This window comes from Anopheles stephensi, chromosome 2 (assembly GCF_013141755.1).
Source record: "Anopheles stephensi strain Indian chromosome 2, UCI_ANSTEP_V1.0, whole genome shotgun sequence".
Taxonomy (NCBI): Eukaryota; Metazoa; Arthropoda; class Insecta; order Diptera; family Culicidae; genus Anopheles; species Anopheles stephensi.
Window position 1 is genome coordinate 62,167,339 of NC_050202.1, and position 8,905 is coordinate 62,176,243.

The window sequence follows — 8,905 nt, forward strand, 5'->3', positions numbered from 1 at the left end:
ATCCGAACCTTTTACTAACCCTGATTGGGAGATGGTTGAGTTATTACTTTACAAAACACTAAAAATTCCTTTAGTTTGGGTAAATTTACTGATTTTACCTAAACTAAATAGCATACTGTTATACACATTGCGAGGATCTACGTATAACACACAGCTTCACGAATGTTTCCTATTATCACGTACAGATAGCGCTAGTGTGCACAAGAGAGAATCAAGTGAGCGATATCACTTGAGCGACTCATGCTAGGGCATTATCCTTCGATGGGCTTTGATTGTTTTCTATAAACACATTCACATTTTTGTATATGCAAATCAAACGCTTAGACGAAACGTACAGGGTAGAATGTAAATGCAAAACATGCACAATATTGATCAAACTTCGGAACACCAAGCACTTGTTCCTTTCTTTGCTATTAATTCCCCCCCCACCATTCGATTGTCTTCTTTTTGGTTGTGTGTGTGTGAGTGTGTTGCTAGAAGAAATTCCCGGGGCTAGCAAGCTTGTTAACAACCATCGTGACGGGAGTGTGTATAGCGACAAATGTCCTGCACGCGGTTTTTGGATGGGTATGAGTGTGTATGTATGTGTTTTGGGTTGTACGGTTCCCTCACGGCAGAGATGCTATGTATGGTGGTATCACACACTATTTATCTCCCGAAAAAACCGAGTCAGCCGCCGAGGAGTCACCCTCGTCCTTTTTCGCTGTTCAAAATTGTTCAACCGAGAGAGCAATGACCTCACGTGGCACTGTGTGTTGTGCTGCTGGCAGCGCTGTGGTACGAAACCATGTGCGCCCTGTTTGCGCTGCCCTACCTCGATAATGGTGCACGATCATGGTCGTGTCACCGTGTTGGGCACAGGATCATTTTCAATTTTCCTCGGCAACGTCATCGTTGCACGTTTGTTTTATGCACGCACCGATCATAATCTCACCCTCGGCTGGCTGCACCCCTAAAAATGCGATTTCTCCTTTCGTCCTTAGCGCATAGCGAATGTATTTCGGCAGCAGGACAAAGGACACTGTGCAGTGTGCAGCATGTGCGACTTGCTGTAAGCGAACTGCAACAACTCCGCCAGTCGGAAGGGGTTTTTACCATCGCACGGAGATCCCTTGCCGCAGCAAACAGCAGTGTCCGTGGAATCGAACATTTACCACGCCAATTCGATGTCGCTCTGTCTGGCCCCTGTTGGATGCGCCCAGGATTTACATCCACTGTCTGTTTTATGTTCTTTCCCGGGTGCGCGTCGTCTGTACGGGGGATGAAACGATGCAACGATAGAGCGAAGCGAAAAAAAAGCATAAAGTTTAATCTGCTTATGCAAGCGTAATGATTTTGCTCTCCCGGCTAGATTCGGTCGTGTTTCTGTTGTCCTATCGGAAAGGTATATTCCCCGCTTGTCCGCCGTTTTTTTTTCTCGTCTCGACCTCTTCCCATCATTATTTGTAACCTTCCCCGTGATGGTGTTTGCGATTCCGGTCGGTTTCGTTCTTTTTAAAGCCACCGTATCCGGGCCGGGCATCTCTCATTAATGCGATGCTTTATGGACCCAGGATCAAAATTCATCTTTGCTTCCCATTCATAGGGGAAACCTGCTTGCTGTGGGATTCGAACATTGTTTGCGCGAATCCTCTCTGCCTTTTGCCTCACCGCTTCATCATCATCCTCGTGTGCCGGTCGATCTGTCGTCGGTCGCGTTAACTTTTAAGCGAGGAATTGGGTTTCAATTTAAATGCATGGCTGCAACTGTGTGTGGTTCGATTGGGAATAAATAGTCTGCCTTTGCCTTTGTGCGCGGGATCCGTATCCTCGTAGCTGTAACAAGGTTTCATTTGATTGGTAGCTGTTTTGTTCGCGAAATTAATTACGTGATGAAAAAGGGTGAAGGTTTGGTTTTGGGAGATTTTTCAATGCAGCAATTACACAGCGGAGAATACGTGTAAAGCTTGAAATGAATGTACAGGATTTACACAACCAATCGGCCATCGTAAAGTCAGTGAATGTTTTTGCGAAATGGCATTTTTTGCCACCGTAAACTCGCTATTCGGCATCGCAAGTTGCAAAATGGCAAAGAAAACATTAAATCAGCATAAATGTCTTATTTGACCAGTTTTTTTTTACTATTAAATTAACATGTTAGAATCATTAGAATTTAGAAATTCTATTTTAGAGTGGAATAAATTTGGAATAGATTTAGAATAGTACTAGCTAGAATTCAATTTCACAGACAAACTTTGAAATAATGTGAATTGTTCAAGTAAGACATTTAGGTTGATCGGTTCAATGTACATTATGCCCATGTTGTGCTTCACGATGTCGAAGTGCGGGTTTTTTTTTTTTTTTTTTTTTTTATTCATAAAGAACGGCCTGGCCGTATTGCGGGTTTACGGTTTGCAAATCAGATATTTCGTATTTCGCCTTGGGTATTCTACTTCTTCCTTGCCATTACAACCTCTAAAAGTCTCGGGCTACCAGTTCTGGCTTTCTGTGACTTGATTTTACGCTGCATACGGGGAGGCGGTCTTGGATGGGATTTGAACCCCGGTCCTGCCAATGTGAAGACTGACGTCGCTGTTTTTTCCATCACTGGACTGCCTCCCCGGGGCGGTCCGGTGGCCGAGGTGACAGCGGCGCCGGTCTTTACACGGCAGGGCCAAAGGTTCAAATCCCATCCAGACCGCCTCTCCGTACATAAGGCTGACTACTTTACTGTGGGTAAAATTAAGTCACAGAAAGCGAGAAATGGCAGGCCGAGACCTCTCAAGGTTTTAGTGCCAAGGAAGAAGGACTGCCTCCCCGACGAACCCTTGGGTTCGGCTTCGGGTATTGCGGATAGTATCAATAAGTTTTTGTTAATATAATACTGTTCAGGTCATACAACAAGCGTACACTGATTTAAAACAATACACGGATTGAGATAACTATCATGTAATTGTCTCGATAATACTTAATATACTTGCCAACTCTTGCTTTATTATTTCCTAACCCTTTTTTTGCTCGTTTAAGCCTCCTAATACAGTTTTCCATATTTTTACCACATTCAGAAAGCCTATCGTTTACTGTAGGAATATGATCAACAATTTTTAAAGAAATCTGTAAATTAAAAATGCAAATTTTATGTATTTTTAAAAACAATTGTGCTTCCTGACCCACACCAGGCAGGACACGTTTTGTATAAAGAAGCAATTTTTCCTGCCAACTTCCGGGCCCCCGGTGTTGAAAATTTAAGGGTTGCCGCCTGCGAGCTTGTGGTCAGCTATTGTTTCGCTTCTTGACCAGCTTGAAGCACACGCACACACACACTCCATGTTGGCTTGTGCCATATGATGGCGTGTCCTTTAAAATGACAAGCTCCTGTCGTGTGTATCCTTGGTAGAGAACACGATTGTTTCGAAACCCGTTGCACCATATCAGAGATTGTCGTGTCGCAAATGCAAATGTCGTCCACCACACCACAGGCCATACGCAACGTGCGTAACTAAATATGGCCCCCGGGGTGTGTGTGTGTGTTGTTCTCGATTTTAAATTAGGCTCGTTGGTTGACGGACTGGTGGAAATTGATTTTTTTTTTTTTTTGGGAAACTTTACACCATCATCGTCTTCCAAAAACCTAAAAGCGTTCAACTAATCAGCTCGATTGTCGGCGTGCCCTTCGTAGTGGTTGTTTGTTTGTTAATTTTGAAATTTGAAATTTACCACCCAGCACTAGAACGAGGCACTCGCCGGGGACTAATTGAAGCCGGTTTCGCCCGTTCGGCTTGACAGTTTTTCAACCATTTTGAACACCACTTCTCTACCGTTTGGTTGCATGCTTTGGCATAATTTCTTCCTTTCCGTGACCCCGGCCGGCCGAAGGGTGTTGTAGTCGGTGGTGTGCGCGATTCATCACGACCAAACGGGCATGCAAGCACGCAATTTGAGTTCAGGGAAGAAGAAAACCGTTCCCGACGGCGGCTCGTTCCATGGGTGCCGTTTTGGTTTCCGTGGCAATAGTCCGTCTGTGGACTCAACCCCAACAACCGGTTCCCGATGGGCGAATTCTGCACCCCTGCGTGGGTTTTTGTTACCAGGCCGTGGAATATGTGCTAAATATTCTGCTGTATGCAATTGAATCCTTCCCGAGGCCCTTTATGCAGCCTTGCTTTATTGGGTGTAGTGTATGGAGTTATGGCATTAATTTTTGGCAAGAGAGTTCTCCTACATTTTTACCACTTTAGACAATTTTTTTTACTCATATATTTCTATTCGTTAAGACAGGAGGCTTTCATACACGCTCACAAGTTCGCTGGTCAATGCAAATCCTGTTACAATCATACGCCATTTCTCGCCCAATCCGTGCATATTTTCGCTGCCTCGCTTTTCCCGTGAACCTAGATTTTCCCTTTAATCAATTGTGCTTCTAATGCAAACAAACACACGTACACGCAAAACGTTCATCCGCTGCAATCCTGGCGAAGGGGTGGCGAGCCAAGAGCAGTAGCCCTAGCCGAGAGGGCGATCGTTCGCTTTCCGCACGGCCATATTGTCGTACTGCATTTATATGTGTGTGCGATCCTGTTCGAATGTTGTTGATTAGAGAACGGTGGTCCTAGCCACGCGCCACACATTCCACACCCCCCGCCCGTCGTCCATCCTTCCTTTTCCCTCTTTTTTTTTTTGCTTCAACCAGTACAGCAGCCGGTGCAAGTCGGGTAAAGTTGCCCATTAAAAGGACACTCTCGTCCCTAGTAAAGCACGCGGCTGTTTGGCCATGCTGTTTGTTCGGAGTGGCGTGTGCAATGCAGGGGAACGGTTTAAGAAGGAAAAAAAAAACTCCAACCTAGATTGCTATCGCCTGGACTGTTAATGTTTTACAGTTTTCGGGCTACAACGGGGGTTTTGGCGTTTGGTCGCAGGGTTTGACGCCCTTTCTGGGTGGAGCGGAACATCGTCCAATCAATTCGCTAGTCTACTCGGAAAAGGTGTTACTTTGTGGGAGTTTCAGTGATTTGTAGGACACTCTTTCGGTGTAGAATTTATATTAAATGAACGGATAAGCAACTTGCATTGAAACAAACTTGAAGAAAGAATGCTCAATGTCATTAAATCCTAAAAAAGTTGCAGGGTTGAAGTTGTCCTACACTTTTTCACGCAACTTGTCTTTAAACCTAGTACCACCAACAGTCTTGAAGCTCAGGCCCCACTAGTAGTATTACACGGCAAATACCTTAAGCTGCTCCATAACATCTGAGACATGGGTTCTTAGCACAAAAAAGATCAAAAGTCTTTTATCGGAGCTTTGCGAGAGAAAGTCGTTGAAAATCTTATCTCGGTCCCATATGTGTGGAAGGATAATGCAAAAATGCTCAACATTTTCCTGTATCCGATAAGCTAGGGATGTTAATAGAACGCCACCAGACGACACGTTGCATAGAGTCCTCCAGAGGAAGCTCCCGCAAGGATAAAGAAGGCCAGATTGGAACTCTAGCCGAGAGAGAGTTGACCGCTTTCAGAATTTAAGATACCGATTATTTAAGGGAAAGACGTCCAAATTGCTTCCAAAAACCTTATCTTAACATATTAAAACTGGAAACGTGGCCTGTCATTTTGTTTTTGATCTAGTCGAAGCGATACTCAGCAAGCCCTGGTCGTGCTTGTGGTAAAAGGGAAAGCAAATTTAGTCCAACAATGTTTTACTTACCCTTTTCACACAGTTTAAAATGGTTATTCCTCCCTTGCATCCTGTTGACTTCAACACATAATGAAGATCTCTCTGTGCGCTCCGGGGATACCGGATGGTATCCTTGAAACTACTTTAGTTCAATACAAATTCGAACCCACAGTTGCGTCGTTGCAATCTAATACAGAAAGCCCGTATTCTGCTTTCCTGCCGGAAGCATCATTTCGTTCCCAACCGGCTCTCCGGATGCTTGTATGCAACGCGACAGTTTAGTTTTCAAAATGAGCTCACCATATCCTTTTCATCATTATCAGAAGAAGAAGTTTGCTACATTTTGAGCAATCCCCCAAAATGGCAGAGAAAAGAAAAATCCCGGCATGATAATTTTATCGATCCAACTAGACCACAATCAACTCTGCCATCTTCTCACCATTACTTCCCCCTTTTTGCCGACATCCTCCGGAAGGATGATACGAAAAACGAAACGAACAGTTTAGGCCCCGTCCCAATAAGGGCACATTGTGGTGTGGAAAAATCACCAGCAAGCTGAGAAGATTTGGGCCTCGCAGCAACGAACGGGAAGTTCATTCAAAAGAGTTCCGTTCCAGCATCATCAGCCCTGGATGCTTCTTCTGCGCTCGGGAGATGGTGTTGTGCGCATGCGCCACGTGTTATCCTTATCACTCGTACAAGGGGGTGAGGGAAAAAACCACACACAGGATATGATTTGCAAAGCGTGTCTGGATGTGTGTGTGTGTGGGAAGAAGCCGCCTGTTAATAAAAACGCTGCAAGAAGGAAAGCATCGGAGCATCCTGCCTGGGCACCCCCTGTCCCCGAGGGCGTCCCCGGGCTTTTTTTTTCTTTGTTTTTGGACCGAATGCTTCTTCAACTCGACGCCATACACTTTATTTGTGAAGCACTCGAATTTCACACTAGAAAGCGGAACGTTCCTCCTTCCTTCGGCTTTACATTGTTTATGCCTTCTTGTGCAACACAACGGGGCTCTTGGGTTATTGGGCAAAACAATAGGTTTGTGCGCGTTTTTTTGTTCCTTCGCTCTGAAGGAGTACAGACGGAACAAAAGCGCCGGCTCGCGTGGAACGTGCTCGAGTGGGTCGACCAATCTGGTCGAGTTGCTAAAGGCGGTGGCTCGCTGATTATCCTGCCAGCGATGTTGGGAAAGGTGTTGCTTTCCGGCCCCCTTTTGCTACTACAGCCCAACGCATCTGGGGTCGCACAACACACACCACGATTCTAAACGAGAGGAAAATTAAATGGCTCACGGGGGTCGCCCTCACCCTTTCGGAAAGGAAAGGAAAGGATACGAACCGGCAGATCGTCACTGCTGCTGCTGCACTCGCAACAAAGCAAAGGGGGCGATTTTTTCGGGCTCTTGTTTTAACGAAATACACACACACACACGGTTGGATGAAAATGCAAATGGAATTCGGTCGTGTCCGGCGAGTCAGCTGTAACAACAGTTACACACATGCCTGACGAGAGCCAGTACGAGCAACCGAACGGAGACAAGGAAAAATTTTTCACAACTTTCCAAACCAATTTCCACTTGTACTTTATTTTCAAATCTCACTTTTTGTTCCTCACTCACTCTCCCTCTCTCGCCTTTAGAGTGTATGCGTGTTTGCATATGTGCATAAATTTGAGTCCTTTCCTTCCTTAGCCATCCGCCAGTACGGTTCCGCACGACCATCGCTCGTCAAGTTTTATCAACTCGATTCCGTCGCTGTGGCTGATGGGTGGTTTGAATTTTTTAGCGCATTTTTATTACCATACCCGGAAGGGGGGAAAGAGGAACAAGTTTTGTTTTTGCCGGGGGTCGAGTGGAGTGGAAAACCTTTTGTTTTCCACGCGCGAAGAGAGAAATCCCCTTTCGTTTTTGGGTATGCTTTTTGGCATTTGTTAGTTCTTTCGTTCTGTTCCTTTTTTTTATTCAATATTTAGCCTGTTCCGTAAAGGATGTTGTAGCCCGTTTTTTTTGTCGTTCCCGTTAAATCGTCCTTTTAAATGGTCCCTTTCGATGAACCCTTTGGTGTTTGGTGAAGTCTTTTGATGAATTTTTTTTTTTTGTTATTTCCACTAATTTTAATGAATCAAATGAACTAAAATGCTTAAAGGAAGATTTTCTATTTTTATTGTTAATAGCTCGATTGTCATCTTTCAAATTCAAATTTCAAATTTATTTAAAATTTTATGTCTATCTGTTTGCGCCTAACGGATAGGCAATCCGCATAGCACGATTATTTTGAAATTTGAAAATTTGAACAAAATCGATCTTTAAACGCATTTGATTTTTCTTATCAAGTGGCAAAAGCACTTCTTATATTGCTTAGAAAAAACTGCAGGACAACTCACACAGCTGAGGGTTTAGTGAATTGCGTCTGTTTCACGTTATCTTTCTCCCTTTAAATGTCCTTTACGGTGTTGTGCACTCGACGACCCCGAAGCATGCTTTCCCCTTGGTAGGCGAACAGGTTTGTGTTCGAATCCTGCCAGCAAACCGTGCTAGGTGTCCCGGACACGGGAATCATCGTCGAGGGTTCGTTGAACGCACAAGCCTCCCGTGCCATGTTGTGTCTAGCGTCCCGCGCGCGCTACACATCCTGCCTTCCGTCCCTGTACACACGCGGGATAACGTGAAGAGCTGGTTTTGAGATCGGTTGAACAGATGCGTGATGAAAGTCTCCGTCCGGAGCACAGGAAAGGGAAGCAATTTTTCCGATGAACGAAAAGGATCGCGTACGATCCGTTATGTTTGTGAGTTTTGGTATTGTTGTCCGCATGCGCCTGTTACTAATTAGATTTGTGTTTTTAGTTGCCTGTTTTTTCGCTTTCCCCATTGCGCTATCGTCCTGCTTGGGTTTGTCCACCGTGGCCGGAGTGCTGCATCTCTTGTCCGATTGTGCCTTAGTTTGTGTTGGTGAAGATAAAAAGAAGGGCCGGAGAACATGATACGGTTGCTGGTCGGCTAAAATTGAACACGGGGCAGATGAGGTGCGATGGCTGATGGCTGTAGTTTTGAGCCATATTCTTCCTTGCAACGGATGCTGTGCCTCGAAATAGAATTTTATTGCTACTCGCTTTGATTGTTCACTAAAACCACTCTTTTTAAATTAAATTTGAACTTGAAAAAATTCAATTAGCATGGTTCAGAAATAATAAAAATAGATTGCAGTAGACATTATATGCCATATAAATTAAATTATGTGCTACAAATTATACATCAA